Source organism: Thunnus maccoyii, chromosome 20 (genome assembly GCF_910596095.1).
Source record: "Thunnus maccoyii chromosome 20, fThuMac1.1, whole genome shotgun sequence".
In the NCBI taxonomy this organism is placed as follows: Eukaryota; Metazoa; Chordata; class Actinopteri; order Scombriformes; family Scombridae; genus Thunnus; species Thunnus maccoyii.
The window spans coordinates 11,327,882-11,353,301 of record NC_056552.1 but is presented as its reverse complement, the minus strand read 5'-3'; the positions used below and the strand labels follow the sequence as shown (position 1 = coordinate 11,353,301).

The 25,420-nt window shown below is 39.1% G+C and overlaps 1 protein-coding gene across 1 annotated transcript in view; it reads left to right on the top strand.

Annotated features, from left to right (window-relative positions):
* The first annotated feature begins 6,711 nt into the window (after nt 1-6,711).
* Nucleotides 6,712-25,420, top strand: part of LOC121886405 (cadherin-related family member 1) — a 106,036-nt gene continuing 87,327 nt past the window's right edge. Inside the window, exons 1-2 of the mRNA XM_042396335.1 lie at nt 6,712-6,977; nt 17,005-17,137. The gene's annotated coding sequence lies outside the window, so the exon portion shown is untranslated. The remainder of the gene's footprint in view (nt 6,978-17,004; nt 17,138-25,420) is intronic.

The following is a 25,420-nucleotide window of genomic DNA, read 5'->3' as shown; positions in this document are numbered from 1 at the left end:
CCATGTCCAACCGCTTAGTCAATAACCACTGTCAACAGGAGTGCACAAAAGATCAGAAAAGTGCAATTGTAATTTTCGGACAATGGTGGGGAGCTCTCATAAGGCCGGGCTGAGAAAAGGACACCACCTCCCCAGTGCCCCGTCAACCCCCCCACCCTCTCCTCTCTCTGGCTTCCTCCCTCTCCTCTTTGAGCGTTGCTGACAATAGGGAAGCCTGCTGCATTGCCGGGGAGAGCCACGGGATCACCTCAGTCAGCCTGCGGATTACAGACATTCTTTGGCAGGGCCAGTGTTGCTGCGGAGAGCCCGGGTCCTCGTGGCCCTCAGAGGCTGCAGCACCGCCTCGGGCCCCCCCCCCCACCACCTCCCCACCTCCCCACCTCCCCATCAGCCTCCTTTTTTGTATTGTGTTCACATGTTTGACAGACACAGAGCCTATAATAATCTCTTTCCCGCAGGGACCTGCACCATTTGTTTGGCAGACCCTACAAACAGTTTCAATCCCTTTCCTCCCTGCCTTGTCTTCACTGCTGTAGCCCATCGCTGTCATCTAATTAATGCAGCCTCCCTTTTCATCTCCACTTCCTGTTCATTGTTTGATCCTTTCCCCCTCCTCTCTTAAGTCCCAGATTTAAAAGTCACGGCCCCCACTGGTTATCATACCATATTTGAGTGGCTGGGGATTAAAAAGGTGTCTTTTCTGTGGATTATGACTTTCTTACATATTCATTGTTTTACCATTACTTCTGTTAATATCCCCAGAAATGCAGTTAAAGAGGTCAGGATTCATTTTAAACAGTGTAAAAGGATTAACCAGTTCATGCTTGCCTGTTATTTGAAGCAGCTTCATGTGATTTAATTTGCAGCTAATTGTGTACTTTCACATTGTTCATGAAATTAGCATTTTAATTAGGATATCCCAAGAGACATGGTTATATTCTGAGACCACGCCTGAAACAGAGCAGATATTTGTTACATAATGATTTATTCAGAGTGATCAGAGTGTGTCAAAATACTTATAACAGCCATGATAAAAGAAAACTGTTCACCAAAGAGCAGAGCTGTTGCAAAGATTTGAAAATACTGAGGTCATGAGTCCATCTTCTTCCAATACAACTCATAGCCCCAATGAAAGTTTTGACTAACTACCAAAACAGTCTGAAAACCTTTCTTAATTTTATATATTCATTTAACTGATAAATTTTTTTTTTTCTCTATACTAAATACCTTTATTTTAATTTTTGGGGTGTTTTACGGCCTGAAAACAGTCAAACATTTGAATAATCTCCATGGTTTAGGGTTAGGACACTTTCCATGAATTGCAGCATCCCCAGTTGGACAGACCTTTGTTGTATCTCTCCCCCTCACTTGCAGTGGTATATCTATGTAAATGCCCAAAGAATATTGATGGATGACTGAAAAGATATCAGAATTAGACTTCTAAATTTCATCATGTGTTATTCGTGAGTACCTATAGAATTTAACTTCTCCTCAGGTCATTAAAACCACCAAATTCCCAGAAATAACACAGAGGAGTGCCCTTAATGATAGCTACAGTCCTGATAAAAGACACAAAAACAATCTTTGGATTGTGTGAAATTTAGAGAACCAATAATCTGTGATTTTACTTACCATCATGGCAGTGTGGAACAACACTTGTTTGTGCTTTTACATCCAAATTATCTTCATTTTATACTTGATCTGAGAACGTATTCATATCCTCAATGTGACAGTGGTAGCCAGAAAGTCATACTCATCACAAATACATTAGAAAGTCATGAGCCTCTTTTCTTTGTTGTTTAGAACTCTGTTAGGGGGTTTTCATGCTCTTAGCTTTTTACTGTACTGTCTAAAAGTATAGCATGTGGAATCAGTTTAAGGATGGCTGTTACATTTAATGATACAGACAGACAGCATCTCCATATGGAGTGATATACAGTGAGTCTACACAACTATAGCAACCTATTTATGACCTCTCCCTCTGAGAGAGAGAGATTTGAGGAGCTATAATTGGTTCTCCTCACATGTATTCTCCCCAGTGTGCTCCCTGCTCTCTCCGCAGGGAGCACTTTGATGATAACTTGCTGCATTACACGCTAACTTTTCGACAATGGCTACACGCTCTGTCTTTATTGCCCCGACTCCTAATGGCTATCTTGAAGTGCTGCCTCTGGCAATCCGGTCGCAAATAAATAGAAGCTGACACAGTAATTTACTCAAATCTTCTCTACAGTTTTGCCCCATTCTCCCTCCAGAGACTACCCCTGTAACAACAATTATTTCAAATGTCATTGATTCCTGCCTGCAGGGCACAGACAAAATGAACATAAAATCTTTTTACATGGACAAAATTAAAATATTTAGGGGTTTTCAAGAACAGAGAGGGTCTCGTGAGGTGGACAACAAATGTAACCATTGCTTGGTTGTGTTTGTGCTCTGGCAAAGACATAAAATCAGCTGTTTTCTTCACCAAATGACTATTAACCTTTATCTAATAGGGGCAATGGCTCTCATTTAGAGAGAAGACCCAGCGGAGGACATATAATTCCCTTTCAGTGGAGTCTTGTCAGCTGAGTGCACTAAACAAGATGAACACATGGCCATAGTGTGGCTGTCTAGTTGAACACTCCCCTGCAGAAGACATGGCATCATATTGCAACCTGAGATCTTGACAAAATATTCAAATTATCCTGTAAACACGACTTATATCAAAATCTAGATGGGATTTTTACTGTGCTAATATCATATTTACAGTTACTCATCCCTGTCTTTACACAGATGTGATGTTTGTGTCTCTGTGTATGTGTGTACACATATGAGTAGCTAGGGGGGTCAGGAAAATGTTTGTGGCTCATTTCCTTGTTTCATGTTGTTGTGCAAGGCACAGCTCAGTGGAGGGGATCTTAACATGTCACAGTGTCATGCCAGTGTCTCTGTCTGGTTCTACATGACCTCTTTCACCCTCTGCTCTCCTCTCCATGGACTCTGCTTGGCCAGACACACCAGATAATGTAATAAAGATATTTCTGCTCCAATAGGAAATAAAGAAAGTGTCCTTGTGTGACCAACTGGTTGTGAACTGTGCTCTTCTATTGACCTGAGCTAACCTGCTGAGCATAAGTCTGTAAAAGGCTGCAGTACAACAAGATAGTAAGGTACAGTATGTTGTGTCCATAGTAAAATAAAACTCAGAGAGGGTATATCTCTACAAAGTCTGCACACGTTTTATTTTAATAACTATGATTTTTTTATATACTTAAATTCTGTCTGCAAATATTAGAGCTCTATACAAAGAATTGTGCAAATATATGACCATTTAAATTCATAAAGTTGCAGCAGCAGCGCCTATAGTTAAAGTTTGGCAGAATCATTCCAGATTATATTTGTTTCAATTGCTCAGTGTCTGCAAGAGTTTATGGCAGTTTATTCTAAAAAGGCCACACTAACAAGAATTTTGGCAACCAATCAATATTAAACATATGGATTTAAATAATTAATCAAGTTTTTTTTTTCCTTTTTTTCTTGACTATGTATGTATATACGTATATGTGTATGTATACTTGAATGTATGTATGTTTGTTTGTATGTATGAGGGTTGTGTATCTTTAAATAATGTAAAGTGAGAAACAATGTAAAATACATTTTTTGGGAGTTTTAGGAGTCAAACTATGGAATGGTCTGAGTTGAAACTGTGTAACTCTCTGTTGAGTTTCAAATAAGCCTTAAAATGCAAAATAATTAAGGATTACGGTGTAAAATGATTAAAATGTAAAATAATTTGGATTACAATTTAGATTAAATTTTCTTTTTTTCTGGATTATTTTATGGATTGTATAGGATAGGCAAAAATAAGCGTTGGGGTTCAGTTTATTCCTTTTTCAGTCATTGATTGTGTGAATTTTTATTGTGTGAAATAGATTGGTGTCATACCCACACAAATTGTTAAGTTTTGTTCCTTATAATGTATGACCGAAATAAATTATACATTCATTCATACATGCATGCATGAATGCAATGCATTCTTGCAATAAAGTATATAAAAAAGAATTTGGCAACCAATTGCATAAAAATAGCATAGAAGATTAAAAAAGGGTCATCTAAATACAGTTTGTTATGTAAATACTTAACAATTGGATGAAATGTGTGGAAGCAATATTGAAAAGAATGCTTTGCAAAACAATCTGTGAAGAAGTAACTGGGCTTTGTCTGTGGCCTAACTTTCCACCAAATGTCAAAGCAGCTTTTGCAATATCTTGCCAACTGACAGACAACAAAATAAACAGAAGTGAAGATAAGGTAACAAAAGAAGGTAACAATGAACCTGATATTACAAGAGGAAATTATGATTGTTAACGTTAACATACATAAACGTACATAAAAAGCATGCAATTTCCCCCCTCAACATCCCCCAACATCATCATGGACCTCTCTGGATAGTCTTTATTCAGCGGTGTTCATGATGATCAGCTCGATGAAGTAGTCTAGCAACCTCTCTATGAGTATTGTGCTTTACAGCAATTGTCTATCAAACACTACATTTGTGGATTTGGCTGTGATGAGCCCTAAAGCATACCCACAACTGTCCCAGATTACTCAATATTCAGCTTCTGGCCCAGTTTGTTGATTAGTTAGCCTCTTTCACATAAATACTCACTCACACAGACAGACACACAAATGAGAATTGCACCCATGGGACACAATGATTCTATCATACTTTAGCTAAACATAGACTGGGAATTAGTTGACTGGATAATCAATTTGACAGAGTGTCTCAGCAATAAGTGAGTGAAATGCACAGACAGTGCATGTCGGATAAGCCTGTGTAAGTCTAACATTTGTCACACAGATCACACATGTAATCTGCATGAAGAAAGAACCCCCTTCTCCCGAGAAACAAACCTAAACAGGTCTAAAATTCTTATTCATGCTGGCAAAAAAAGAGCGATTACTGGCTTCCCTAAAGCCCAACATGAGGACTTTTGTTCATGAATCCTAAATCTCCCTTGACTTTTTGTTGTAAAATGGTCAACAGTGTAAAAATGGCACATCCCCCTGAAAATTATCAGATAAATCAAAGTATGCTAACAGTGCTGTGTGTCTTGTGTACAGTCGGTATATTATATGTCAAGACAAATTACATTTTGGGGGAAAACAATACAGTCTGTGGGCATCATGTCAGCAATTTTACTGCAAAGCAGATAAGCACTAAACACCTCTAAAGGTAAATGACTTCTGAATAATTAGTATCTATAACCTCTGCTCTCAAGGGAGCAATTTCATGAGCCCAGATGGCCACCAAAATAGGATTTAGGTGCCAAATTGACAACATTACTCACAGAGGGATTATCAATTACCTAAATATCAATTGCAGTGTAATCACACTGAATAGGAAGAAGGTGTCTTGGAGGAGGTGTCACTGACCATGATGTAGTGACTGCGAGCCAGGAGACTCTGACGTTTTATGATAATTAGCTTTTTCTTTTTTCTTTTTTACAGGTACTTGATATTTCTCTGTGTCATTCACAGCTTTGTCATATTTGAACATTTAAAGGAGTAGTGGAAAAGAACAAAAAAAACTGATAAGAATTTTTCATTGAACAGAGGTTTCTTGTGATTTTATAGAATTTGAGTTTGTCCCCAAATGATGCATTATCACAAAGAATAAGTCTAAAATGTTACTACACTCACTGGTGATCATGTCTTTGTGATGTGTGTACTATATATTGTGATATACATATGATGAAGATTGTGTTAGTTAGATGAATATATGCAGGTCTGTTGTGGACAGAAGCCTAGCTCCACCACCTCTCCATTTGAAGAACTAACACACTGAAAACTCAAAATTACAGTGGTTACAGAAACATGGGAACACAAAACATGATGCCAAATGCCATGGTTCTGACAATGACATGACAGTGTAGCACTTCATATGTTTCAGTATTTAATAGAGCCTACCATTTTTTAATGGCATTAAAAATATGGTTCACTTATGTAATGTTGCACATACATTTACTATGTGAATAATTATATACTGAACAGTCATGCTAACAACCTGGAAGTGTAGGATCCCATACTTAGGTGGCCATCATTTGTAAATCTTGGAAACATCTCAGTGTGTTAGCTTTTATTTTGAGCTGCATTGCAAACAGATTTGGGCCAAGCATGTATTTATTTATTTATTTATTTGTCTGTTAATTTTATCTGAAACTAAAAGTTAATAAAAGTTGGAGTATGACTGGCCAAAGGCAGGTTTCAGCTGCAAAATGATCATGGAGGTCCTTGTTCTTTCCCTGTCCTAACAGCATTTTCCAAACTTTAGGTATTTTTTATTCAAACATTAATATAAACATGTCACATTAAATTGAGACATTACTTATTCACAAAATGCAGATGTGTAAATACTGGAAGCTGTAGATCTATCTGAGAGATGAACTAAACACTCCTTATAAATAATGTCTGAAATAGTCCATGTAAGCTTATCACTGTAGATTACTCTAACAAGCATCCAGAGAAGGAGAACCCACAAAGCTATTACCAGAACTGAACTAAATGACTGGACTAGAATAACAAATACATAAATACATAATATTAAAAGCAAATAGAAACAAACAAAATGTGTCAGAAAGTGTCTGTGTCATTGAGGCATAAACAGGACATGTGACTTAACACATGGTACAACAGCAAAAAGATACATATATGACACATGTTGGATTTTGTGTAAAAATATTCCCCTCCTATTCTCCTAAATTATCGCCATCAATAATGATTGTGAGGATGTGATTGGCTATGACAGACAGGTGTGGGATGCCAGATGTCCCGCCTACGAAGCACCTGATTGGCTAACGGTCTGTCTGTCTTTTGATGGTCGTCACAAAACAGTAGCTTCAAAATGTTAGCTTAAGTTGGACGAAAACAGAACTGTTTACACAGAAAAGGCACAAAAAGCACCAACTTTATAACCACCACAAAAATATGGAGTGAGTATTATTTTTTTTTAGCTAATGTTAACTAAGCTTACGTTACCCCCAAAACGTTAGCGTTAGCTATAATGCTAAGCCAACATAACTGCAAAACGTTAGCTCTAGCATTAACTTAATCTGGTTTTGCAGTGTCAGCAGGTGGATGAATGTGATGCTAACAGGATTAGGCAAGATGTGAGGACATTTCCGTTAATATATAATGATGTCAAACTTTGCAATTCAAAACTAGGTTGAGTAATCTAAAATGTCTATCCGTTTAGGTTATGGCAAGCGTCCCTTTTGACACCTGCAAAGACAAATCCATGCTCACCGCAGGGACTGGTAGAAATGAATGACCTCTGTCTGGTCGGTGCAACCCCACAAAAGAAGTGTAAGTACAGGGAGGTTTAAGCCGCTCTGCAAAATGATCATGGAGGATCTTTCCCTGTCCTAACAACATTTTCCAAGCTTCACGTGTGTAGATGATTTATAGTGTTTGTGCATTCACTCTTTCATTTTTATTACAGTACACAAAAGGCAGCAACACATTAGAAACATGAAATTTTTCTCATATGACAACATTTTTGATGTTGATATGATGCAAAGATAATAATCACTTTCTCAATCTGAAGAACAATAGAAACCCTGTACAGTGTAATGTAATCTGGTACAGCAGCCCTGCTATAAATCCTACCTTTGTGAAGCTAAAAATACTCAATTTTTGTGGAGACAGAGTTGCTGATTCAACTTTGTAGTCATTTTGAAGACCATCAGTCTATTAACCCTACACTCAGGTTCATGTTACCTGGTTTGTCAATATTTTCACTGCATGAGCCGAAACAATTTCACAAACGTCAATATAAACATGTCTCAACATTAACTTGAGACATTATTTATTCATCCTCAAAATATAGATGTGTAAATATAGGAAGTTGCGGCTCCACCCGAGAGATGAACCAAACATTCCTTATAAATAATGTCTGAATGGCTAAGAAGCAATAAATGTATTGTATCCATTCATTAATCCAACATGTTGATTATTTTTCGTCTGCAGATTTTCCATGAAACCTTTCACCTTACACGTTATTAATTTTCCATCAAATTTGTAAAGTTTGGATGCATGTAATTAAAAAGTCAGGCAATGTAAATGAAACGTTTCAGTAAGTTTTCGTGACAGTGATATATACTACATAGATCATCTTCACTTATTTTGACTTGCTAATTAATCAACATTATTTATTCAGTGGAAAAAAGCAAACTTTGTAATTAGCAAATGGCTTTATCTATTGCAGCAGACTCAGCAAGAATTAGGAACTTTGAATTTGATCAGGAAGTCTAAAGAACTCATTAGCATTATGATTCAGTAAATGTTACATGAACTCAGGCAAAAACAGTGCTGATTGCTTGACATGTGGATGAGTAAATTAGTAAATTAACAGACAAATTAATCTCTGGGAAATAATTCTATAATATGGTGTGAATAAATGAGAGAAATGTTTACATTCTGTCATTTCTGATACACTAGTAGACTCACCGTATGCTGCTAGAGAGAGTTGTGTGTTTTGTTGACATTATATTTAATGATTAACGATTAAATTTTACTCACAGTCATTGGTTACTTTCTATTTCACAATTTTACCAACCACTGTTCATGTAGCCACAATAAATATTATTTAAGCCTTTTCCTAGCAAAAATACATTTCCTTTGTGGATGAGGCTTAAAAGATGGAAACATAGTCTTGTTTTCAAGCTGGAATGGAGCTTTGTAGCAGGCAGTGAGTGAGCACATTAATCTAATGCATCAGCAGGTCCACATTTGTTTTAATGCAAACTGAAGAGAAGAAACGCACTGCATCTCAAGGGAGAAGAAGCTTAAAATTTCAGTCTAATGATAATAGATGATAATGTTAATGAGTTGTCCAAACATAACAAATGGAATGAATTACTGCCTTAGAACCAAGTCTGTTTCATTAAAATACAATAAAAAGGAAAGATTAGTTTTATATGGGAAATAACTTGCCTCTTTTGCGTTATTGATGAGACTAAGGGGAACATATCAAGGTTGGCTTGAGCCTCTGGTCAGTATTGATAAAATATTTCTACTGTATGGTGTAGCCATTTTTCTTGGATGCACATGTGACATTAAGCTAAATCAAATTATTATCTTTACTCTACTTTAGAACCTTCAATAGGCAACATGAGTCAACACTGGTCAAAGTATTAAGCTGAGTTTCAATGACAGTTGTCTCTTTTTGGGAGGAAAGATTATCTAAAGTGAAAACCAATGCCCATTTGAACGGATAAGGGGACTGAAATACTGTAGATCATTTCTTGGCCAAAACCATACACTTCAATCCGTCTTGATGATCTTATTCCCCAAGTAATGTTCTTCCACCTTAATCAATTTTGTGGCGGGCCTGTGTTCATAGTAGTCAGGAACACTGGGATTATGTGCTGAGCCTACTCTCTCTCTGAGACGACCTTGTCTGTGTAACAGTACTGTTAGCCCTCGGCCTCGGGCAGTCAAACACGCACTCAATCACCCCTGTAACCCTTGCAGTCAACAGCAGACTGTCGCAGCCCGTTGCTACAATCTCAATTTGTATTTCGTCTCAGACTGTGATGACTTGACAGAGAAAAATAAGAGGATTTGTCTTGATCTTCAACTCTCCCTTGAGGAAGTAAGTCTTCACCTTGAAGTTTAGCAACTGCATGGCAGGCCACTCGCAGTGACACACGTCCCCCAGTTTGTTTTATTTTACAGACATAATTCATTGATATCAGATGACTATAATTATTCACTATCATCTACGTCTCATGCATTCTGCTTTGTTTTTTAAAGGGTGAAACATTCGTACAACAGTATTTGCTGTATTTAACAGGGTAAACTGAAAGTGTTCATACTAATTTTAAAGTCGAGACGAAATGAAAAATGCTTTTTTAACCCTTTTAGATCACATCCCCAGTCATATTGTTGACCTATTTAACAACATATGCCAAAAAAAAATCAGTTTCTTTGTATTCTTATATCAAAATCCAATAAAGTTTTCTTCCTGTAAAACAAAATATGATGTGTGTTTACATATGCTTGAACCAACCAATGTCAACCAATAATATCATGACGTCCACCCATCAGTCAGTCTTCAACTTTTTGTGGCACAGAGCTAAGATTCATTATGACACACCCACTTTTAAATGTTCAAATCAAAATCCTCCCAATGTTATGTCCCGCCTGTCTATCCTGTTTCACTTGGAAATACGTCACGATATGGAAGTTAGATACTCTCGAAATGCTGTTTCATCTGGACTTGTTATTAGGATTATAACTTTCCTAAGTATTTTGCCCTCCATGCAGTACACATTGCAGTACATCCGATTGTATACTCATTAATAGTATCTGTGATGGTTGATGCATGTCCTCACGCAGTCTGGCATCTGTTCACCTGTTTAGGGTTTAGTGAAGGACATTGTTTTTTGTCTGGAGCTTAAAAATAGTATTCACATAATCGAAAATTCCTACTTGTATAGCAAAGCTGTACAACACAAAATAGGCGTAAAACATTCAAATTAGGGCTGCAACTAACAATAATGTTTGTTATCAATTCATTTTCTTGATTAATCTTCCATCCTTCTATGAAATGTCGAAAAACGGTGAAATGGTCATTACAATTTCCTAGAGGCCGAGATGACATCTTCACTTAACTTGTTTAGTTGAGCCAATCCTCACCTTTAAGGAAGCTGAAACAAGGGAATGTTTGACATTTTTGCATGAAAAATGACCGAAACGCTTATTTGATTTACAAAATATTTGCCAAAGTATTTTCTGTCCATCCACTAATTAATTCACCTCTAATTTAAATATGTTAAAATAAACTGAATCTCTGTTTTGTTTTGTTTTTTAGTTTAGTCGAATTGGTGTTCACTTTACAAGTGGACTGCACTTAGTTTGGTTTACAGTGTACCAAAATCATAGCAGTAGAGCTAAATGGTCGAGCAGTTCCCTGCCAAGCTTGGATCAGTAAACACTGCAAGCCTCTAACGGTGATGCACTGTAATGGCTCAGTCTTGAGCCTGGCCAGAACATCGCATGAGGTGCTAAACAGCGACTGGCTGTAAATATAAGTGGTGAACACTGCCAGTTGCACTCTTGCGGCTGAAATGAGCCTGATGATGGGAGCTTGAGAAAGAAAGGGGATATCAGTGGTCACTAAATCATTCTGTAATCAGCTCTCTATGCAGGATCATCCATGCATGTTCAACGCCCCATTCTGGAAGGCTCCAGCAACAGAACGCTCCAGCTGACCCCATCTGTACCCCATCTCGTTTTGCATTATCCCTAACCCATAAAAGTCCCATGCAGCACAAAAGAGTTAATGATTCCCTTTGTTTTGTTGCGGGGAACAGAACCAAAGCAAATGACAACAACAAATCCATCAAACTTAGCAGCAGTGAGCACATCAGCAGTTTTTGCCAGCCCACCAGAGGCCTAAAATGCACATATTGCATGCTGGCCCCCCAAGCAGCAGGCGGCCCTGGGACTCGCCAGCCCCTCGGTGGCCAGAAAGGACTTGATAAATGACTGGAGCAAACTTCTCTGTCACCAGTGAGGGAGGAGTCCCCCACAGTAAGCTACATCATCCTAACAGCATTATTCTTTTCATGCCTGTTGTCGATACAGCGTCCTGTGATTGGCGTCACGCTTTGCACAGGTTAATTGGAATCCTGAACTGGAAAACAGCGGGGGAAAAGTGCAAATATTGTCGCCCGGAGAATTACCATAAGAAGACCATGAATATGTGTGTCGATTCCAATTGATGGCATAGACATGTAATGTTAACAATGTTGAAGTACAATTTTTTCAAATGGTTAATAATGACTCCCAACAAACATTTTACCAAAACCAAGTGGCATTTCCTCATACTTTTAATAACTGAACTAAAGAGCTCTTAGTTGACAAGAACTCTTATTGTGACAAGATAGAAGAATTACAAAAAACATCACTGAGCTCCTAGAGATGCTTCATTCTGAGGTTTTTTTTTAGGGGTTTATAGAGATAAAAGGTCTTGTTTAATATGAAAGCAACATTTATTATAGTATAGTACTATAGGGGATGTTGTGGAGCTCACTTTCCATGATGCAGTGTACTATTCAGGTCCATTACTGGATTGGAAAAAGGTAACTTAATCACTGCATGTCTCCGGCCACATAAAAAGCATATACTCAGACCAGAGGGCACCCATATGTTCAGTGACCTACGGCATAAACACAAGAGCAACACCTTGATAAATTAGCTTAACCTGATGGCAAACCACTGTGAGATCACCTTTATATGCGGTTTGTAACTTTAATCAGGATGTAAATGAGGGTAAAAGCTAATGCACTTTGAAAACGTAAAAGTGAAGCATGTTTTCAAGGTGATCTCTGTCTTCAGGACTTCAGCAACATGTCAACATGTGGGGCAAACGCAGAGCCATTACACTGGAATGGACAGCCTTCCTCATCAGGGCAAATAGAAGACAATGTCAAATGGCCTTATTGATAAGTTAATGAGGCACAAAACACTTCCTAGAAGACCCATCCACCACCCACCCCACAACCATCTCCTCAAATCATTGATTTACACATTATTCACATTGCAGTGTTTACATTGCAGAAATAGACTAGGTAATTAAACGTTGCGTCCTCGTGAACAAGCAACTTAACCATTTCCTTTACTCTTGATCCACAATTATCCAACGTTGGGCTTGCTGACATACAGTTATGTTTGCTGTATTTTGTCGTTTGATTTTGTCGACATACGAGCAGCAAGGAAATCCCTAATGAGACCCGAAATACTTGTTTCATGTTTGAGCAGTAATGGAAATTACTTTTCTTTTGGAACAGGCGCACAAGAATCACAGAGACAGCAGATCAAGAGTAAAATGAAGTATGCAAATGTAATCATATTTATCAGAGAATGCTTATGGCAGAAAGCTATTAATTTCTCCTCTGCTTCTTGACACTTTAACATATGCATCACCTGCTTCTCGCAAATGATTATTTTTGTGTTTTCCATCTCTGTTGACGGAGCATTATTTTCTTTTCCATTGCGTCTTGTTATTTTTCTAAACTTTCTCTGTCTGAAGAGTGTAATGGCCTCTGATTGAAATTTCATTCAGAAAAACTAAGTGAAATACATGTTGTGTATTTAATGGAAAAAATAATTGCACGTCAGATGAAACAAAGCATGACGCATAGTAACCAGGAAGAGTGACTGAAAACACAAGTCAGCAAAGAGGTCAGGCTGTTCACGCTCTCATTTGCTGCAATTACTCGCTACACCCATTCATTTACTGATTCCATCACTCTCTCACCTGACTGATCTATTGCTCACTTGCACACTCACTCTCTGATTTAGCTTTTCAAAAGACAATTTGACAATTATCGCCAAAAAACAGTTGAATGACATGTATGGTGAGTCACATACTAACATATGGCTTTTCAAGTGTATCACAGTAAATGGCAATAGTATGTCTATTAGCATTCATCTGATAATTTAGCTGCATGCTACCTACAGTATATAGTACTTATATATGTGTATATATAATATACTTATATATATTTATGTACTTATATATATGTATGTATATATATATACATACATGATACAGTGACTTCACTTTAACTAACTAACCAGTGGATGCAGACTTATTTAGTTGTCATTTAGTTAAGTTGCTCTTAAACAGCCAAACTCAACATCTCGCAGCATGTGACTTGACCTTGTTTCCCAGACTTTGTTTGCACAAACTACACTTCCTTTAAACTATTACAAAACACAATGATCTTGGCGTAACAGTTATCTCAACCAAACAACAGTAACTATTAGTTGTTCAAAATGTCAATTACATAATATTTAAATTTATATAGTATAAAATATCTCAGAGCTGTTGCGTACAGTATAAGCTCTGCCAGTTTGCCACTAAATATGTTTATGTTCCCGTATTTGTGACTAGTTATTAAAAAAAACTAACTAAATGTAGTGGCCAGGGCTCCATGTTACTGTGCTTATTTCACCAAATAGTATTCTGTTATACATACAGTAAATGTACCCGATCCCTTACAAAACATAAACGTGGTAAAACTTTTAAAAATGTAATTTGGTCAAAGCTATGATGATACAGTTCCATGATACAGGATAAAACATCAAAAAAGTGTCTCTTTTGCTCTGTCACTCATCAGGACAGGTGCACAAAACACACAATCATTTATTTGTAGGAAGTTATTCTATTATTACATTTTTTAGAAGACTATCATGCCTGTACTTTCAAAAAACCCGACTAACAAGCAGGGTTATTTTTATTTATTGTCATGTAGGTGACCTCTGCAGAACTGTGAAACCCAAACACATATACACAGAGCTCTTTTGCTCTCTTGAGAAGCACAGTCGCTGCATTTGGATGAATAAAAAAGCAACATTTCCTGTAAAGACTGTCTGCGAGACTGCTGTACAGGAGTGCTATTTCAATTCATCCCTGGAGCAGCCCTCAGGAATTGAGCCCATATTGAGCTCACTCCTGGGCTATGAGAGTGGTCAGGAAGATTGATTCCAGGGCTAGATCACCGCTCACTGAAGACTGAAGTGCATTTTGGTTTGAGCTTGTGCATCACATGACCTTGTCGGTTTCATAAGTAAACAGAACTATAAATATTATACCAAAAAAAAAAAGAAAATATATGAAGAAGGATGAATTTCAGTTGTCATAATAGTCATAATAGAGGAGCAGGCCATCCTCTTATATCTTTACTATGTATAGTGTAATGACCTGTGGGTTATTGGGTGATCATTACATCTGCCAAAGAGCTGCTAACCTTTTGAGTATCACTTGTAATTAGCGGGGAGAAGACATGCAAAAAATACCAGATGGTAACATTATTTGATAGTCTCCCAAAATGACGTCCACGGTCTTTTAATTCTTGTGTGATAGTTTTAATTAAAATGGCTTGTCAAAACGACAATTTACACTAAATTGATGCTATGTATGATGCTATTAATACAATGTCACTGACATTCCTATTAATTACCCCAACTAGTTGATATCACACACATCTTCATTATCGACATAAAGATTAAGATTGCCTTAACTGCTAGAAGAACGGAGAGCCTAACTGATGTGTTCATCTAATATCCATTCAATATGAATATTAGCTCATTTTCAGGCTGACTCCAATCATAAATGATCTACCTTGACTGTCAAATCTGATGTTTGTTTTTTCTTGTTCTTTTTTTTTTTTTTTTTTTTTTTTTGCTTCTCTTGCTCTCCGTGACCTGAAATGTGACACAAACAACGACAGGCTTGACATGGAAAATTGTGGACAAAACAAGCCTCTATTTGGCTAACCAACCAGCAAATATGTCTGATGATGCAGTTTATTCACTTCACGCCAGGGCATGTTGTACAAAGATCCGGCTGAGAAAATTATTGGGATCTACTATTGGAAATTCCTCATATATTGTCAGCATTACAGTAGCAGTATACAGAATAATTTACCATCATGCTAACTATACTGAGGGACAAATGCATGGAAAAAATACTATAGCAGTACCATTTAGCTGTAATTTTAGAATTGTGATGCTCGAAGGACACTATAACTAGGATTACTAATCCTGAATTGCATTAAATATGACATAGAATCTGTATAAAAAACATAATTTAAGGGTCTATAACACAATATCTATAACCTACAAAAGCCCAAAAAGCCTGAATATATTTTTGACATACTTTGTAAGCAGAGATAAGTCATGGCTGAACATATTCAACTGGAAAGGCTGTTGATCAAAAACTATATTTTAAAAAGTGTTTTGTTAGTTAGGTTGCAGTGTGTTGTGTGATGCCCAGGCTGCGGTAAGTGAACAGTTCAGTCAGGTCTGTCTGGTTCATCTGTTTTTCCCTGTGACAGGGTAGTCATCTTCATTCCCTTTGTCCTTACTTTGGAGCAAGAGGTAATATATAAAGGGCTCACATGAGGTGTCTCCCTCACCTCTCCACTTGTCCTCCTGGACTGAATAATGTCTGAAGCTTCAGTCTTGGCTTGATATGATGAGTTATATCCTGATTTCAGAGGAGTGGACATTTCATTTTTTTTGTAATGTAGACGTTTTATGATGCGGTCACGTATGATTCCATCCCATTGGCTTTGAGGTTTTTATCATTGCGTAATAACTGTGTCCTGCTCACATTGTTAGCTCCAAAAACCTCATAGGTGTATATACACTATATTCTGTCCCACTTTTGTTTTTTAATTTAGTGTTTGTTCGGTAGACAGCGCTAAAATGGACGTGCATTGTGAAGTGTTGGGTCGTCTGAATAACTGATGGCTACTCTCACAAAATAAATAAAAGTAAGACAGTTGAAAATGATGGGTTATTCATAAATTGAGGAGTTCATGTTAAATTTTAGAATATTGTATATATATTTTAAATTTAAACAACACGTTCAAATATCAGTTGATGTATGAAAGCGTTTACCAGCAGTCGATTTGCTCAGTATCCATATTTCCTTAACATAATTAGGCAAACCACATGCTTTATTTGGTAGTGTATGTATATTAATTGTCCATAGTTTATGATTGTTTGTCCACATTGTTATCCTTTGTTTTATGGTACCCACCACAGAGAGCTCAAAGTCAAACTCAATATGATGAGGTATTAGCCTCCGCTACCATTTCACTCAGACATGTCAAGGTCAGGTCACTGTGGGATTGTCTCCAACCCCCAGCGGCCGCAGCCACACATCTTCCTTCTGTAGGGGACGCACATTATTTGTGTTCACCTCATCACTGCTCAGATGGGCTGTGCAGAGATAATAATAGCCCCTTTAACCTTCTAAACGATTACAATTGTAAGAAAACAACTGCTTTTGTTGCCAGTGTCACCGCTTGGATTTTGATATCTAGCTTAGATGTTCATTTTAGTCTGTCACAAGTGGCAGCAGTTTGTTGTGCTGTTTACATCGTAGATATGTGAACAACATGGGTATTAATACAAACATGGACCATGTTTTTATAGGGGCCCCAATGATGAACCTACCCACCTGCCTGATGAACTTGTACTTCAGAGCAATGAGACCTCCAGTTTTCTGCCATGGTGTTTACTCTGAGGCTGCCAAAGGAGGAAAGAGAGGGGATCCATTTGTCCCAAGGTGAGACACACTCTCCAACACCCCGATGTTAAATAAACACTCCCAGACCTCTGGCCAGCTCACTCCAGCTACTAGAATACCATTGGTGTGTCTAGATGATGGAGGGCTATTGTTATCTATCGCCTCTGCACTCTGCTGAGAGGCCAAGAAGAAGGTTGGCCACACCGGCGTGTTTCATATAGATTCGCCCACTCACATTAAGCTATATTTGTTGGCCCTAAATAAAAATAGAAAAGTAGATTTGCCAACACTTTCTTAGAATAACATCTGATTGAAGAGGGAAAGAGGGAGAGAGGGAAAAAAAATTAGAGCGCAGCTCAGCGTGTGTTTCATCACCTGCAAAGCCAATGAGGGGGAGCGTCTCCACGTCAACAACTGTAAAGCGTATCCCAGCTTCTGCTGCTGCTGCCATCTCCGCTGCACGCTACACTAACCAAGAATGTGTATTTCTGCAGATGATTAAATCAATACCATTTTGACAAGACTTGTTGGAACATGCCTCTTTATTTTACGCAATTCCTTCCCTTTCGTCAGGGAGCATTTATCAACCTGCCGGGGCGCTGTCACCTAATGGAGATTGTTCTTTAGTCTGCACTTGATAGAAGGGAACGATTATGATGCATGTCGATAGTTTACAGAGATATTGACACAGGAACAAAGAGCAGACCCTTTCGGCTGATAGCCTTTTCCCTCACACTGCCTCAAAGTGTGGTGATCCTGCTTCAAATGTGACTTTCTCCCTTGATGTACCTCTCCCATGATATTTCCTTTGTTTTAGTGGTCAATTAAGGTCTTGAGGCCCCATAATGCTGCAGCTGGTGACAGGAATTTAGTGTTCCCTTGTATTTACTTAACGACACAAGCCAGGCACTCCTCCCTCTGTCATTTCTTTTGGCCTCAGCTCTTCCCCCAAACCAAAGAACCGTCACCTTTAAAAAACGCCTTCACACGTACAGTAGTCTTTGGTTTGGCACACAAGGAGTTAATGATAAAACCAGCCCAGGGTGTGACAACAGGCCCTGAATATAATAAGCTTGAAGGAGACAGGAATGAGAAAAGGTGGGATGCATATAAAAAGAGGGAGGAGAGTGGGAAAACAAATGATGAGCTCTACCTATAAATTCTTCATCTGCATTGGCTGATTGGAATGGCTTGGCTGTGCGCTCAGCTGTGACTTAACAACTAATCCGGTTTGTAAGTTATTATTTATCTTCAGGAAAGTTTGTCAAACTTGGGCTTTGATTTTCTACCCTGATTTCCCTCTTGTGGCTCGCTCTCACACATGCTCCCCACATAATTTATGACTGCCTCTGGTCTTGATGACAGATTATTAAAAGTAGAATTAGTTTTTTGCGCAGGATTTCTCCACTGGGAATTGGGAAGGCAGTGCTCTCCGCGGAAGGTCTCTTACGAGGTCTCCATTACTAATAGAAGTTTTTTTCTCTGATGGGGGGCAAGGAGACTAATGATTTGAATTTACTGTGGCAGCCGTCACGTGGTCTGGAAGGCATCAGTCGAACAGACAAGAGGTTAACTTCCTCCCTGTGGAGAGGTTTATTGGATTGTTTAGCAGCAGAAGGATAATGTTTTTGTCATAGACTGCTGCGGCAAAACAGCGGTGTGGCAGAGGGAAGGGGAGAAGAGAAATGAAGGGAGAAAGGACACAGACAGAAGGGGTCCAGGGATGGATAGAGGGGCAGAGAGGAGAAGGGGATGAAAGAGAGAAAACAGCATGATCGGAGCACAGTGAGGAAGGCGAAAGCAAGTTATTTCTAATATAGGTGGACAGATAAAGCAAGGCGATAGTGTACCATTCCTCTACAGCTCTTACATGTGCGCAAGAAGAAACACACTCCCATTCAGTGGTGTGCACAAAAACATAAGTACACACACATTCAGTCTCACTCACACACAGACAAAAAGAGAGATGTTAGTTCCTTTCACCTGATGGCCGTTTGGAGCTTGTACTCCCAGCATGCCTCGGCAGTATGGGTACCAGAGGGGAGTCACAGCGCAGCTGAGAGCCTCGGCTTAATCTTATGCATCATTAAGCACTCAGCGGCAAGCCAGCGCTGTTCATATACATCATCCACGCTTAATAAACATAATGATGACATAAGATGTAATTCTAGATGAATTTTCATTTTATAGGGAAATGGAGAATTCCTGTAGAAAGGAAAGAAAAAAAAGTAAATTATCTGGGAAGTCCAAAATAAATTATGTTTTTTTTCCCACTTAGATGAATGTAGGTGTTTGGTGCATCTGAATTGGGGATAGTGTGTTAGGCTGCATGGGGATGTGGTGTTGATGGTGGCGATGAGGCTTTGGTTATGACAGTGGTGGTGATGGTGTGGCAGGTGTGGTTGGATGAGAGGCGGGGTTGTGGCGGAGTGCGGGGAGGGTGGGTGGGGGGGGGGTATGGAGAAAAATGGGGGTGGCTATTGTGAAACGTTTGCAATTTTTAATTCCTAATCGCAGGGCATGATGGACAGGCTGAGACACCCCAGAGTGGAGCTCATCCATCATGGGAGGAGGAAACCAGCGAGAGAGAGAGAGTGAGAGAGAGAGAGAGAGAGAGAGTGAGAGGGGAGATGGGAGATGTAAAATTTCAGATGGAGTTACCTTACAGGGGGGAAGAGGGAAAATAGATTCCCGATAAAAGCGAAGGATGTGGGAGTGAAAGGGCAGCGGGTACTGTGGGAGGGCATCACGGGCCTGACATTGCTTCATGTCTCCCTGCTGGGACTGTGGGATAGCTTGGCCTGGAAATGAGTTTCACTTTCAGGGACTGCACAGACATTGAATCATACTGAGAGGTATCTTCGCTGCACTTGTCTTCAGCAGATATCAGACGTGAAGTGGTGGTGACCTGGCAGTGGTAAAGTGAATACCAATGGGATATAATCAACCAAGGATACTCAACAAGAGGGGATGTACACTGTAAATGCAAAAGTCTCCAGGATCCTCCACCATATATACTTTATTTAATCTCTGTTTGCTTTTGCTTTTTGAAGCTGGATGCCATCATTTGTAAATCAACAAAAAAAATAACCAAAGTAAATCCTTGAGCATAAGCTGAGATCGCTTTCACATTGTTTGACATGACAATTTTATCTACTAAATGAGTCTTGTCGTTACCGTCTGATTGTTGTCTTTTTTGTCAGAGCAGATTTTTGCACACTGTTTGTGTGTCCTGATAGCAGAGAGCACCCTGAGAGTATGTGAACTGTACATCAAACATGATAATGTCTTATTATGTCTGAGAATTAATTAGCTTCAGTGTTTTGAGGTCCTGGTTGCCTGCCTTTTTTTGAGGCGTAATGTGAGTTTCAGACCTCAGCAAGTTTGGAGCCAGTGGGCCATATGAGCCAGTATACCAGTGGGTGAGCCAAGTCTCTCAATGCAGGGATCATTACCACCTCTCTTTCTCTCTGTCTCTCTTATTCCCTCACTCTATTTGCTTTCTCCTCTGCTTTTTATGTTCTTTCTTTCCTTCTTAAATGTATATAAAGCCTATCTTTTTAATTTTTTAAATATTTTTTTACAGACATTTTTAATCCAGTTTGCCCAAATATACCTCACAATGTGGAAATTAAATAAAATACACAGTTTATTGGACATATAATCTAGTAGCCACAAGTCACTAGTATGGTTGAGTCTACTGTGATGTTGGTAATTAGTTACCCATAATCCTCCTCACCCGCCTTTCTAAAAAAAAAAGAAAAGAAAAAAAGAACAGTAATAGGCAAAGAACAGTGACAGTATCAGAGAAATGGGCTTTTAACTAACATGCAAAGTGATGAATGGATTGACCACCATGTAGACTAATGGAGCCATGGAACTAATTAGGCCAAGCAGAGCAGAGCTGTGCTTAAATGTAAATGGATTGAGCTGGATGAAACGTAGGAACAGCTGAGAGAATGATGAGGTCCTTCACATGGGGTCAATCAATGGCTAAGCAAACACAATATATGGGCCTCTGTGAGGTCGTAGCCGAGGGGTATTTTATCTGTTTGCATTCAGGTGTTGTTGCATGTATGCTGTGCGGCTGTATTTACACTCGGTTGTCTCCAACATAGGTCTTGTGTGTCACTGATACATATGGCCGACTGCATGACTTTGCAGAAAAGCTGTAATAAATCTCTAATCATTCCTGTCCCTATTGCCCAGCTCTCAGACCCTGCAGCTTGGCACCTACCACATGTTTGCTGGCGTGCCCTCTGACTTTGCGGTCCGTGTAGACCACTTCTGTTGGCCGCGCCTCAAATCTGCTGCCTTCACCTCAAGAATAGCCGCAAAGATAATTAATGCGCTCTGCTACAACACCTAAGCCGGGGATCTGCTCCTCACATTGAGCTGTGTTTCCTGCACTCATTCATTCTTTATGGCCATGCTGTGACCTTGTAAACATCTGTGGAGAGAAGTAAGTGACAGCAGTGTACAGACTTGGCACATGTATCTCTCTCTGTGTTTGTCTTTGCCTGCTATGCTTCCTAGTGTGTCTTGTACAGCATTTAATTTGTGAAAAGAGCTTACTAGCTAGAAGACTACAGGGTGAGAGGAGCAATAATATACACTGTGAAGCCTACCGTTGCTGGGAAGCAGTTCCTGTCCTCTGTTTGGCTCTGTAGGCGCTGCACATCCCAGAATTAATGTGTGCAGAAATGCAAATAACCCACCCCAGTAAAAGTTGACATTGCCTCCTCTGATAAATTTTTCTGCTGAGGTAAGAGACAATTTAATGCAGAATTAGAAGTCACTCTCCGCCACCATTTACATCCTTAATTAGCTGTAATTTCTGTGCACCCATTAGAGAGAGAGAGAGAGAGAGAGAGAGAGAGAGAGAGAGAGAGAGAGAGAGAGGACACAATAGAGAAAGAGGTTAAGATGAAAGCAGTGTTGTTCTCCTCTGGTGTCAGGCTGGTGTGTGTCTGTTTCAGTGTGTGTGTGTGTGTTAGAGTTTGTGTATCGTCCTCCCAAGCTAGGTTGCCTTTGGTGATTGATACACGTCTTGCTCAGTCACCAGCCATTGGCACTGGGGTGGATGTAAACACTGATTAGAGGGAGGAAATGAGGCCCTCACTTTGTCCTCTGTGTCAGGGAGCACTGCGGTGGCTGTCTCTGTTTGTCTAGTTCTTTCCACCTGAGCACGTTTCAGAGGACACCGTTAGCTACGCTTTATAGCCATTATTTAGATAGCGACAAAACGAGATGCTCCTTTTGCTCTTTGACTGACATGCCCAACCATGTGCTCAGCAATTCAACTCCCTGCAACGGACAAAGTGCCTACAAGTTTGTGAGCGCACAAAAATGATGATGTGTCAGTTCTTATGAAGGAGAGGTTAATGTTGATTTGATAAGAATACACAAACAACAAGCAGTAATTTTACTTTCTGTCAGTTTAACGTAGAAGGCAAAGTTTCCTAAGTGTTTTACTGCTGTTACACCACTCTGTCTTTTGCTATGTGTGGTATTTGCAATTTATTAAATTCACAATTTACTTACTGTTGTTTACATCTGAGTAAAAACCAGGCAGTATGTTGATTCTTGATATTGTTTTTCCAATATCATAAAATGCGTATAGTGTTCTGTGTGTTTGTGTCACTGGTTATATTTCGGGATATTTATCATACTGTTTACCTGTAATGTTAGAATACATACAAATCATGAAACCAGATACTTTCCCCTTATGAAATTACGACAAACCATTCAATTTGGACAACAAATCGGCTTCAGCTACTTTGGTGGCGCCTTATCAGGAAAAGAACAGCACAGAAAGAGTGCTGCACCGAAAACATTTTTCTTTCTTTGCCAAGAAAAATGAACTGTCAACATTTAATGATAGATATTTGCATTGTGATACAAATCGTGTCCTTGGTCTAAACATAAGATATAGATCCATTTATAATGAATTCAGATAAAGTGTCCTTTTTGCATTCTCGCTCTAATGGATTTGTAGAGCCAGCATCAGTGACCCTGGTGCAATCGACAAAAACCTGTGCCGGTGGATGATCAAGACAGACATCTATCATTTTCTCTCACACCTTCTAAGACGTGTGGCTGATACGTAGGTGCAACTATATTTTTTCCAACTAAATGTATGTATGTGTAACTTCTGTAAGCTGGCTGACTTTTTTTCATGGTGTTGTGAGAATGTGTGGAAGAAAGGGGGCAAAAAGACATTAGATTTTTTTTCCATCATTAAGCTGTGTCTGGGAGATGATGTGCTAGCCGTATGTGGTCCAGGGGAAGTATTTATAGCCCTGCTGGAATCTTGCTGTGCTGCGTTGATAGCAGAGATAATGGGAGAGAATGGGACGCAGCGAACTGTTCTAATGACACCAACAAGACAAGAGAACAGCGAGGATAAATAAATGTTAGCCATTTTCTCTCGCACATCATTTGCATTTTTTCTTGTTAAGGTCACTTATAGACTCAGACAATAACAATGAGGGGAAAAAAGCACTCGCCGAATATAAAATCAGAAATAACAAAAAAAGGACTATTTAGTATGCAAGTAATTGATTTTATTTTCTAATGTGTGGCATTCAGTTAAAGATAGTGCCGGTTTTTAATTTTTAGCCGCTTTAATTCCTGTGTAGCTGCTTGACTGGGTTTCCTTGTGAAATAGGGGGAATACAAACAAGATTTCACTTCATTACACAGGAACAAACTGTACAGAAATTGCACTTACTTATGGAAATGACTGTTAAACATGCACAGCATTACGTGCTCTGCCTGTGCTGAAATGCTGGAAACATTAAACAATGAGCATATGAGTACAGACAGTGAGCCAGTAAGGAGGACCAATTACCAAGGACTGAGTTTGAGGAGCACTGTTCCTAGGGATGATCAAAAGGGACAACTGATTAAAGAAATACATTGACCTTAAAATGGGCCTAATTTAATCAGCCACTTTTTCTGATGGCAGAAACACACCCTTAATGATAAACTGACTTTCCTTCTTTTCAAAGGCTCGTACCAACCAACTCAAACATTAGTCAAACTGCTGATGGATCTAGCTGAGTGGCTGGGCTTGTATGGAAAGGAACTTAATTGTTTAATATCATACTTCCATTTGACAACAACAGAGTAGTTGCAGTAACTTTTGGAAAGAGTGGGTCATTAGTGTAACCTCTGGGTCCTGTTTTGCCGCCGGACGGTAATGAGAGACAAACAGCACGGTCAGCAGTAGGCATAAGTGCTAGGGTTTATGGGCAGTGTTGTGTCCCAGGTTAACACTGATGCCACCATTTAGAGCTCTGTGTTTTAGCACCCGCCTGCTAATTGAGATGACAAAGGCCATAACAATGACATTGTTGGCCAAACGGCCCTCTCTAGACCTGCGTCTGGCTCCAGTCAAGGACGTCCAGGAGGCTGTAAGTGCAACCTTGGAATTTAAGATGGTGCCTGAGACCTTATGTGTATCTCGAAAACAATTAGCAAGGCTCAGGTGGGCCAGCGCACATTCTCAGACCCTTTTAAGTGCCAGAACTGCGTCACTTATTTTGTTTGTTTTACTTAAAGTCACATAAACCACATCCTCCACTCACAACAATAGCACATAAATTGCTCTGGAAAAGCATCTGGAATGGATAATGTGTTGTTGTTTTCAAAAATCAAGTTAGATTACCTTATTTGTCATTTATTCTTCTCATTAAACACACAGAGGCATCCTTGTAAATAGACTGCTGCTGTAATATGAAACAACATCAATTGACACCCCATAAAACATATATAACGTGTTAACAAGAGATATAAACACAGCCAGCTGTTGAATTATCTTCGACTATCCTAAAACTGTGTTTGTGATCAATTAAGGCTCAGTCTCACAATTTCACATTAAAAACAGGATGTCTTCTGTTACCAATCTAATAATAGTAATGCATATGGCGAGTGTTTTGATTAACATAATGGAAAAATAGCCCACATAATTTATCTTCTAAGTCCGAGGGAGAGAGAGCCAGATTGGAGCCTGAGGACTCAATCCACCTCAACATATGCTGCCATTGTAAGTCTCTGAATGTGGAGTATCTCGAGCCTCGTTCCCATGATATTTATTGAAAAACATTTGACTTTATGAGCTGCATACTTAATGAATGCCTATCGATGCCGCGGCTCTGTAGATGAGGCTATAATTCTACATATAAGTATCACGACTGCACGTTGGACTGTAATGTTGTTTCTAATTGTGATCTATTTTAATTTCTCTTTGTCAAGCGTGGACTGAGGCTGGGTTAAAATGCTGGGCTGTAAGACTGTTAATTTGCAACCTGCTTTAGA